At 39.1% G+C, this 12012-nt stretch overlaps 1 protein-coding gene across 1 annotated transcript in view; it reads left to right on the forward strand.

Moving 5' to 3' along the window:
- The window catches only part of LOC150074965 (uncharacterized), a 658991-nt gene that overhangs the window by 18077 nt on the left and 628902 nt on the right, over window positions 1-12012 (forward strand). The window lies entirely within an intron of this gene.

Here is a 12012-nt window from a genome sequence, read left to right on the forward strand (position 1 = left end):
TAGTGGATCTGCATTCCCATTATGGATTTTAAATAAACTTTGTGGATTTTTCCAAAAAGGATAGTATAGGCTAGTTTTTGGAATATTAAATTTTAGATTAAATTTTGTTTCAAAAACCGTTTTCTTGATTTTATTTGTATATCAGAGTAGCACTTTCGCTCTACAAGAAGTAGGGAAAGGCCCAGAAAGGGAATCCACCTTTCTGTTTCTTTTTTCTATAAATGCTAATTACTAACTCAGCCGCTTGGTCACCTTGTGGCACTGCTCCTGCCTCCCCATGGCGGGGCTGGTAACCTGGGTGGAAAAGATAAACCCCCAGGACCAAAAGGAGCCATCATGGATTCTACAAATTTTCCACCCTTAGAGCCTTCAAGCTCAAGGCAAGAATACTGTCGTGAAGACAAGGAAAATAGTCAACCTAAAAGGCTTCTAACAGAAGCACACTGTTCAGACATTCCAAATTTTTTGGTGATACACTCTCTATCTACCCAGCCTGTGGGTAAGTTAAGTTATCTCCATTCATGATTCAAAGACATCTAGAATCTATTGCAGGATCACCAAAAATGGTAAAGCGACTACAATCCGGAGATATCCTGATTGAAACAGCCACCGCCAAACATTCTGAGTGGCTATTAAAGACAACGACATTTGGTGGGTTGCCAGTATCTGTTACTCCCCACAATACCTTAAATTCATCAAAAGGTGTCATCACAGAATGGGACTTAATTACAGTGTCTGAGGAGGAATTAGTACAAGAACTTAGCAATCAAAAGGTAATCAGTGCTAAAAGAATAATGACAAAAAAAAGATGGAAATCTCATTCCAACTCGTTCCATCATTTTAACTTTTAGTACTCCCGATTTGCCATCCTCAGTAAAAGCTGGATATTTAAACTGCCGAATTCGTCCATACATCCCAAATCCTCTTCGCTGTTTTAAATGGCAGAAATATGGCCATTCACAGCAGGCATGCAGGGGTGACGCCATCTGTCCTATTTGTGGAGCAAAATATCATACACAGGCAGATTGTCCAGCCGCAATTCCCATTTGCCCCAACTGCAAAGGCAATCACCCCGCCTTTTCTAAATCATGTGAAATGTGGAAAACAGGTAGGAAAATCCAAAAATACAAAGTAGAATATAAAGTCACATATCCTGAGGCACGCAGACAAATAATATGGACCATGCCAAGTCCATCTTATGCCTCTCGAACCCGAAGTTTTCATACAACCGCAGTTCAAACAGATGTGTCGATACCGCCCAACGTCTCGCTATCTAATTGGATTAAAGCAACCTTATCAACCACTGGAAAATAAAATTCTAAAACTAAAACCAGCAATGCCACCAACACCCCAATTAGTATCCCAACTGACACTATGACAATCTCAAATGACACAAAAAAATTCCCAATTGAGACACGGACAGTCCCGCATGACAAAGAAAAACTAAAAACTACTAAAGACAACAATGAACCTGAAACATCCACCAGTAGTATGGAAGTAGATGTAAACCCAGATCATGAAGAACCCATACTAGAACTTCACGCAAACAACACTATGGATACTGGACGCCCTACCTTCCCGAAAAAAGATAAAAAAAAATCCTCCTCAAACAAAAAACAGTCAGATGAATCATCCTCAACTAAACCAAAATGAACCACAGCATCTTACAATGGAATTGCAGAGGCTTTTGTTCCAACATAGACGACATTCAATACCTAATTAACCAATATTCTCCGGTTGCCTTTTGTTTACAGGAAACTTACCTAACCTCACAAATTTCTTCTTTGATAAAGAACTATTGCCTTTATCGAAGAGATCGAAATACTGCTAATGCTGCCCATGGTGGTGTGGCAATCCTAGTAAATTCAAAGATCCCAACTAAACATATCCCACTTCAAACTGAAAAAGAAGTTGTTGCTGGGCGCCTCCGTAGCCAGGTGGGAAGGAGCAGCAGTGCGTAGCACACGCTTCTTGATTAGATCGGGGTTCGAGCCCGTCACCACCAAATACGGAGAATGCGGAAAGGTCAGGGAATGACCACCGCACATCCCGGAGCAATATGGCCTTAGTTGCTAATGCTCCTAAAAACCAAACAACAAACAAACAACAAACAGTTGTTGCTGTTCGTATAACTCTCCATAGTGCAATAACACTTGTCTCAATCTACCTACCACCAAACCGTACTTACTCTTTAAATGATCTTGAAGACCTCTTTATACAGATACCTCCACCTCTCTGTATATTAGGGGACTTTAACGGGCACCAACCATTATGGGGCTCTCCTAAATTGGATAGACGAGGCAGACTAATTGAAGGCTTTTTGGAGGCACTAAATCACACCATACTCAATACTGGTGCACTGACACACGTACAGCTCCCAGCAGGACACACCTCAGCAATAGATCTCTCAATTTGTTCACCAATACTAGTCTCAACTGTAGAGTGGTATGGAATAAATGATCCCATGGGCAGTGACCACTTCCCAATAGTATGCAACTTTCTGAAAGCAAAGACTCCTTCAATTCAACTCTGCAGAAAGTGGAAATTTGTCCTAACAGACTGGGCAAAATTTCAGTCATCAATCGACCTTGATGAGGAAAAAATCCACCTACAGCATATTGATAATGTGACAGACTACATCACGTTGCATCTTCTAAATGTGGCTAAAGACACAGTACCACTATCAAATCTGCCGGGCCGAAAGCATTATAATTACTGGTGGAATGACAAATGCACCACAGCAAAGAGAGCAAAAAATAAAGCCTGGAATTTGTTTTGGCAGTGTCCGAGCACAATCAATCTCATTAATTATAAGAAACTAAGGGCAAAAGCACGCTTCATACAAAAGCGAGCAAAGAAAGAATCCTGGACCCGTTTTGCGTAGAGTTTTCACAGAAATATTGATCCCAAAATAATATGGAAAAAAATTAGACAGCTGTCTGGTAAGTTTCCTACCATATCTTCTCCAATCCTCTCCTGGAATGGGAAAGATCTATCTAATCCTGTAGATATAGCCACTTTGGGCAATACTTTTGCAGAAATCTCAGCAACATCAGCCTATACTACCTCATTCCAACGAATTAAAAACACTAAAGAAAAGCATGGTATTAATTTTGAAACTTCCAGCCTTCTCCTATATAACAAACCTCTGCAATATTCTGAACTGTTACATGTCATTAGAACAGCCTGCAATGGTGCTGCTGGGCCAGATGGGATTTATTATGTCATGCTACAACATCTTAATGACAAAGCTTTGCGCCTCCTCCTAGTCTTTTACAATTGCATATTTTTAGAAAATGTTTTTCCAGCTTCCTGGCATCACTCTACAGTTTTGGCATTCCTGAAACCTGGAAAAGATCTATCCAACCCCTATAGCTATAGACCCATATCTCTCTCTTTTTCTCCTGGCGATCACATACAGTGCACCAATATGGTACCATAGAACCAGACTGACCACCAACAAAAGAATACTGGACTCGACACAATGAACAATATTGCTCAAAGCCACCCGAGCCTGCAATACTGTGGGCACGGAGGCACTCCAGGTTCTTACTGGATCTCGAAGTGGCCAAATGTGGACTAGCATACTACATATCAAAAGGAATCTCTGTGACCTACTCGGGCTTTACAGTTGAACCCACAAACAATATAAAAATGGAAAAGGCTCAGCTCTTGGCACACTTAAAACAGGAATGGCAAAACTGGTGGACAGACTCAACCAAAGGGGAGGTGACACGATGCTTCATACCTGATGTAGACAGGGTTCCCCCGAAACTACCTGTATGGTTCCACCCAGGCCTATATGCCACCTATTTATTGATGGGTCACGGCCCCTTCAACGAGAAACTAACATCTCTGGGCCTCCTCCAAGACTCCAACTGTTCATGTGGCGAACTGGGAAGCTGGACCTACCTCATGCACGAATGTACAAACTACGAGGACCTACGTGGAAATCTAAAAACAAGATTGACCTATGTGGAAATCTAAAAACAAGATTGACCTACGTGCCGCGAGGCCAGGAGCATCATCTGTTGGACACAAGTGAAGAATATAAGAACCTCAGATTTGCACAAGAACTCTTTGCCAGAAGAACCTGTTCTGCGATCAGGAACTAAGGGCACAGTATGCCTTGTAGCAGACATTAAACTTCGACAACGCCGGACTATGAGCAAATACACCAGCACTGAAACCCAAATTGTTTGACTCTACCAACCTACTTGAATAGGACGCACACCACAGAAACGATGGGCTCACTGGATGGAAAAGGCACTGGACCACCCTCCCTGATGATGGAAACAGGATCAACAGACCAGACCCATCTGGGATGCAAAAGAGACACTCCACGAGACACTACCCTGGTCAGGTATATAACCCATAAACGTGACTGACCTCAACCTACCTGGATGATTACACAGCCCATGAATGACATCAGGGCACTGGTTCCGACTGCTTTGTTGGACCCATATCTTTTTCCCCACCTTGAAAAGCAGATTTGCTGCCAGTGTGCCAACTGGCAACCGAGCTGGGCACTCTTTCCTGGCCTTCTTTCCACTCCACTTCCCTGGCGGGGGGGGGGGGGGTGCCTGTCCTCTTGTCTCCTCCTTCCTCGCCACCCCCATTTTTCCTTCTGGTGGGGCATGGGCATGCCCCACTAACACCTATTGGGGTCGCCTTCCCTGTTGACTCCATATTTCTGTCTCTTCCCCCCAGTCTTTATCTCCCCCCCTACTCTATCTGTACACAAGCGATTGCCCCACACGTCTAAATTTAATCATGTCCAAATTACTATTTGCCAATAATTTCGGCCTTTCAAATCCTAGCACTTTTATACCCCCCCACGCAAAAGATCAAAAAAAAAATTTTTTTTTTTAAGGTCCTAGCCACTGAAATCTCAAGAAATTAGGTGGCAGGACCTGACAGAGTAAATAATTATAATGCTGGTATACCTGGCCTGCCTCCACGGGGCTGAGTGTCGACAACGTTGGGCCTCAGCAGGGGTCCAGCGGCTAAATAGCCCGAAGAACAACGGTACATAACACTATACGTATACAATATCTACACACTTTTAAATCTCTGGCCTTTCCAGTGAACTGGCACACCTACAATGAAAGCAACACGGAGATGGGGGAAACCCCCTGGTGCCGCTTGACACTAAATACACTCTACACTCTCTCCCTCTCTCAAGCTGCCTCAGCAAAATCCTTGAGAAAATTATCCACAGAAGACTCGTCTAGATCATTGAGTCAGAACAGCTAATGAGCCAGAGTCAATATGGCTTTCGTCAAAACAGGTCATGTTTAGATCTTATGGTCAAGGCCGATTTTGCCATCCATAATGCTTTTGTCAAACATGAACATCTAGTAATGGTTTCAATAGACATAGAGAAGGTTTTTGATACCACCTGGTGGCATGGTATACTTAGTGATCTTTACTTTCTCGGACTATGTGGCAACCTTCCTATATTTATTGAGAACTTTCTACATACTAGATCATTTCAAGTTCGATACCAACATGCCCTCTCTTCAACTTTCATTCAGGAAGAAGGTGTTCCATAGGGATCAGTATTGAGTACCACTCTCTTTGCTATTAGAATTGATTCCATCACTAAACAGCTTCCAAACACAATTGAGACTTATCTTTATGCAGATGACCTTTCCATCTCCTGCCATTACCAAAACATGAGATCTATTGAAAGACCGCTTCAAATATCACTAAATAAAATACAACAATGGGCCAGCCTCAATGGCTATCGACTCTCTCAGCAGAAAACAATTGCAATCCATTTTTGTAGACAACGAAAACTTCATCCGGATCCAGAACTTCAAATTTCCAATGTCTCCATCCCAATCGCTACTAACATCAGATTTCTAGGATTAATCCCACAAATTAAATTTCCTAGATCATATTAAAAATGTACGGACTTCTTGTCTAAAAAAGTTAAACATACTCAGAGCTTTATCCATGCAGATCGTACCTCCCTGCTTCGGTTGTACAAGGCATTAATCAGATCCCGTCTCGATTATGGTGCTCCCATCTATGATTCTGCTAGAAAGAGTGCATTACGCTGGCTTGATCCCATTCAACACAGTGCTTTGAGAATTGCAATTGGTGCATTCAGAATGTTGCCAGCACATAGTCTCTACATTGATGCTCACGAGCCCCCACTAACTTTACGCAGGAAAACACTGTTACTGAAATATACTGTCAAGATACAAAGTTGTGCCTCTCATCCCGTTCAGTCATACCTTTTAAACCCACTATTAGAAAACCTATGCAGAAACAAACCCAGCATAGTAAAACCAGCTGGTCTATGCCTTCTTGAACTGGCGCAGGTTTGGAATATTTCCATCCTTTCCATACAGCAGGTACCAACTATTACTCAACCACCATGGGCTCCTCCTCCTCTTCCAACATGTGATACTTACCTCTGCCAATGGAAAAAGAATATTTTGCAAGCAACAAATGTCAAACAACTTCATGAATTTCACACTCAAAGATATATTGATTTCTACCAAATTTATATTGATGGCTCTAGATCTAATTCAAATGTTGGAGCAGCTGCAGTGTTTCCAAATACAGTTGGATCAGCATCCCTTCCATCAGAATTTAGTATCTTTTCTGCTGAATTATATGCAATAAAACTAGCTTTAGAAAATTTCTATTCTGACTGTTCTTTAAAATCTGTTATTTATACTGATTCCCTCAGCTCAATCACGTCGCTATGTAATTCTGCAGATAAAGTTCACCCTGTTCTAGGTGAAATCAGAAGCTTGTTACTACAAATCAAAAAATGCCACCAACTGGTCACTTTTTATTGGATTCCAGCCCATTCCGGTATTTTAGGCATTGAACTGGCCGATAAAGCTGCAAAAACTCCAACTACCTTAGATTTAACCAATATCCCTGTTCCAGCATCAGATTATGCATTAACCGTTCATACTGCTTGCCTATCACAATGGACAGCACTCTGGCACTCTCAGACTAATAATAAACTCTTTTCCTTTCAAGGGCAAGAATAGGTCATACTTATCTGACATCTTTATTTACTCACAGGAGACGATCCACCACAGTGTATACATTGCTCCAACAATTTGACTGTTAGACATATTCTCATTGGCTGCCCCTACTATAAACAACACAGATCTTTATCCTTGATCTCACTGATAAATCTTTGTAAACCAATAACTCTTGAAAATCTCATTGGTGATAAGGCAAATATTTCTGAATTTTTTGACTCTCTCAAGCAAACTGGACTTTTTAATAATTTCAGATTTTCTTTTGACTTTATGGAAATTCCTCATCTCTTAAAATAATAAGTGAATAGGCACATTATAGCCATAGCAGCTTATGTGCCATTAAGTCTCCATAACAACAACACATTTGATGAACCAATGAATTCATCACATATGAATAATATGCTGGCATAATTATATTACAACTTGCTTTTACTAATACCTATGTGGATAGGCTGAAACTGTCTCTCAAGGAAGCCAGGAAAAAGTTACATATAGAAGCAAAATTATATGCATACATATAATTTGCTTCTCTACTTAACTCTGAAACTTCATGAATTTTTATTAATGAAAATGTTCAAAATACTGTGACTTTTTTTAGTCAACTTTTCAAAAATTTATCGGCTTATGAGATTGTCATGAAAATTATTATGCAAGTAGCTTTCACCCATTGATGGGGGGGGCTCAAGTACCAACATAGAGGAGTTAATTTTTATCCATTGTTTTGAAACAAGATGGCTTTTTCCAGGAAATAAAATATATATTTCAATTTGCCATCTTGAAAGAAGACTGCCACTCACAATACCAGTACAAACTGTTTGGGACTTGTTGCTTACAGACTGATTGAAACAAAATTTACAATATATGATTTATAATACCAGATTATCTGGTTGCACTAAAATAATTTTCATTGTCCTCTTCTGAACTAGTAATATTTGATAAATTGGAAATATCTGTTGACTCAGAATCTGATTGAGAAGTTTTTATTTCTGAGTTGCTGTTATATACCGGATTTTGTTACAGTAATCAATTGTCTTGTCTTCCTTCATGGATGTAGGAAGATTCCTTCATTGATCTGTAACCAAGTTACAAAGGAGGTTAGGCAGGCGAAGGCAGATTACGAGAGATCCTTGGCAAGGGATGCGAAGAAAAACAGCAAAGAGTTCTTTACTTATGTAAACTCTAGAAGGAAGGGGATGAATCAGATTGGTCCACTTGATATCGATGGGTCAACTGTTGATGACCCTGCTCGGGTAGCTAACAAATTAATGAATATTTTGCATCGACATTCACACATGAGGAGTTATTCAGCGAGGGGAATGCCAGAGGTGTATTCAACTCTAGCAGTAAGCTAGAGAATCTTGTAATAACTGAGAGTAAAGTGGAGGAGAAATTGTTGAAGATAAACACAAGAAAGGCACCTGGGGTGGATGGGATCTATCCAGTTATATTAAAGGAGGCAGCAAAGGAAGTAAGCAAACCCTTAGCCATAATTATGAGAGCTTCCTTGGACTCAGGGGAGGTACCCATGGACTGGAGATGTGCAAATGTGACCCCAATTCACAAAGGAGGATCAAAGGCTGACACAAGTAATTATAGACCTGTGAGTTTAACTTCTGTTCCCGGAAAATTAATGGAGGCACTGGTTAAAGAAGCACTGCAGGATCATCTAGACAAGACTTCAGTTATAGCTCGGACACAGCATGGTTTTGTTAAGGGGAAGTCTTGCCTGACCAATTTGATTGGATACTATGATGCAGTCACAAAAGAACTGGATGCAGGGAATATCTTTGATATTATATACTTGGATCTTAGAAAGGCTTTTGATACTGTTGCACATGGAAGACTGCTGCACAAATTGGAGCAGTGTGGCATTGGAGGCAAATTGCTGCTATGGATAAAGGGGCGGTTGAGGGGGAGAAGACAGAGAGTGGTAATCAATGGACACTGCTCATCGTGGACTAATGTTATTAGTGGAGTCCCTCGGGGTTCAGTATTGGGTCCTTTATTGTTTTCTGTATTTATAAATGATATTGATGATGGTATATCAAGCTTAATGTCCAAGTTTGCAGACGATACGAAGGTTGGCAGGGTTGTCAAGGACACTATTGACACTATGCTGCTGCAACAGGATTTGGAAAGGTTTAGCGGATGGGCTTCGAGGTGGCAAATGAAGTTTAACATTGACAAATGTAAAGTACTACATATGGGAAACAGCAACCCCAGAGCAACGTATCAACTCTGTGGTACTACACTGACAGTGGTAGAGAATGAAAGGGACCTGGGGGTGGTGGTGCAGGCAGATATGAAGTTCTCTGAGCAGTGCAGACGGGCTGCAAGAGTAGTTCATGGTGTATTGTCAATGATATATAGGAATTTTTCTAGCAGGGATAAGGAGGTGATTATTCCCTTGTATAAGGCAATGGTCAGGCCACACAGGTCTGGAGGCCTCATTTCAAGAAGGATGTAGAGCTGCTGGAACGAGTACAGAGAAGGGCAACAAGATTAGTGAATGGAACAAAGGGGTGCTCTTACGAAGAAAGGCTTAAGTTTTGCGAATTACAGTGTCTGGAGACTAGGCACCAGCGAGGTGATCTGATAGAGGTGTACAAAGCCTTGAATGGTTTGAGCATGCTGAATGCTGATGGGATTCTTCCTCTTGCTCAGAATAATCACCTGAGAAGGCATAAATTCAAATTGAGGAAAGACAGATGTAGGATAGATGTGCGGAAATTTGCCTTTAGCCAGCGGGTGGTTGGTAGGTGGAACAGACTTCCATCCCTTGTCGTGGAAGTTGATAGCCTAAATAAGTTTAAGGCTCAGCTGGACAGGTATTTCGAACGAACAGAGGGGTGAAGTGGAAGTGGTTATTTTTTATTTATTTATTTTACTTTATTTTTTATTTTTATTATTATTATTTTTTTTGGCTGATGCTGCATAAGCTTGCTTTCTTGCATCAAATGCCTCTGCTAATGCTAATTAGTGATCCGCCTGTTCTGATCTCAAAGAGGTCTTCCCATCTTTTCTTTGGTCTTCCTCTGTCTCTTCTTCCTTTTGCTCTATATGTGTAAGCTAATTTATTATTTACTTTTTATTATCATTAGCCATATGGTGAAAGGAAGCCTTGGGCTTTTGCTGCACCAGCCAAAAAAAAAATAATTCTGAGTTACCCTGAGGGAGAGAGAGGGGAATCATGAAGAAAAAGTAGAATGATGATATCCAGCTCAAGACGCTGGGTGTGCCAAACCCATACTCACCGGGTGTGACCCCTATCTTCCATTCTTTCTACATTCTCTTTCCATCTTTATCTATATTCTCTAATTTTTTCATTAATTGAGTAAATCTTTAATTCCTTTCTAATATTTACATTTGATATTTTATCAACTTTTGTACGTCCTTTAACATATCTTAAAAATTTAATTTCTGCAGCTTGTATTCTATTAATGTCTCTTTGTTTCGGTATCCATGTTTCAGAACCACAAAGAAGTGTTGGTATTGCCATTATTTGTAAAATTTCAATTGTTTCTTTCCATGTTTTCTTAGCCAAAGTTCTTTTTTATTGTTCCACATATATTTTGTAATTTTGCCAATTTCTGGTTCATATCTTCTTCGGCATCATATGTTATATCACATCCTAGATATTTAAAATGTTTTACTTGTTCTAATATTTTATTGTCTATAACTATTTTTGTTCTCACTGCATTTTTCCCCTTAAAAGCCATTGTTCTAGTTTTCATTGTTGATATTTTAACTTTATATTCTTCTGTTATTTGGTTAATTTAAATACTGCTCTTTGTAAATTATTCTTGCTATATTGAATAATTACTTGATCATCTCCGAATAACAGTGTATTAATCCTATTCTTTGTATTTAAATATATCCCTGTATTAATTTCCTCTTTTCATTTACATATCATATCCTCGATATATATGTTAAATAACTTTGGTGACAAGCTACATCCCTGTCTGACTCCTTGATTTATTATACTTCCTTCTGTTAATTTATTACCTGTATCTATTACTATTTTTGTTCCTTGATATAAACTCTGTATTATTTTTGTCAGATGCTTTGGGTGTCCTTTATTACTCAATATGTCCCATAGTTTTCATCTATTTACTCAATCAAATGCTTTTTCATAATCTATAAATGCTGAATGCGTTTCTAAATTAAACTCTTTTCTTTTTTCTGTTATTTGTTTTAATAAAAATATATTATCTGTACATGATTTTCCTTTTCTGAATCCTGCCTGTTCTTCTATTAATATTTCATCAGAGATAATTTTAATTCTATTATTTATTATTTTGCTATACATTTTATATATTGTATTTAATATGCTAATCCCTCTATAATTCTTTGTATCATTTCTATTTCCTTTTTTAAATATTGATATAATTTTTGCTATCTTCCATTCCTCTGGTATTTTATATTGTTCCCAACATTTATTAAATAAATTTAGTATCCTATCTTTTAAAAAACTTCCTCCATACTTGATCAGTTCTGCATTTATACCATCCATTCCCACTGCTTTCCTATTTTTTGTAGCTTTCAATGCCTTTTCCAATTCTTCCTTCGTTATCGGTATGTCACTAACTGGGCCTAACCGTATCTCTTCTGTTTGATATATTGGGTCTTTTCACAATTCTTCATAATGTTTTTTCCATTGTTCTTCCTTTATTATATTTATTCTTGAAGTGTCTTTCTCTGTGCTATTCAAATGTTTCATAATTTTATATGCCAAATTTTGTCTTCCATGAACATCATGTTCTATTGTACTTATAAATCTATCCCATGACTCTGCTTTAGCCTTCCTTATTATATCTTTAGTTTTATTACGTTCTTGTTTATATATTTCTTCATTCTCCCTTGTCCTGTTTTGTATATATTTAAGATATTTATCTTGTTTGTCTTGTACTGCTTTAGCTATTTCTTCATTCCATATCTTTCCCCCCCCCCTTCCTCTTCTTATAGTTTTTCCTGAATTGTCATAGTGTCTCTTTTG

This window comes from Mastigoproctus giganteus, chromosome 14, assembly GCF_048544385.1.
Source record: "Mastigoproctus giganteus isolate SK-2022 chromosome 14, ASM4854438v1, whole genome shotgun sequence".
Taxonomy (NCBI): domain Eukaryota; kingdom Metazoa; phylum Arthropoda; class Arachnida; order Uropygi; family Thelyphonidae; genus Mastigoproctus; species Mastigoproctus giganteus.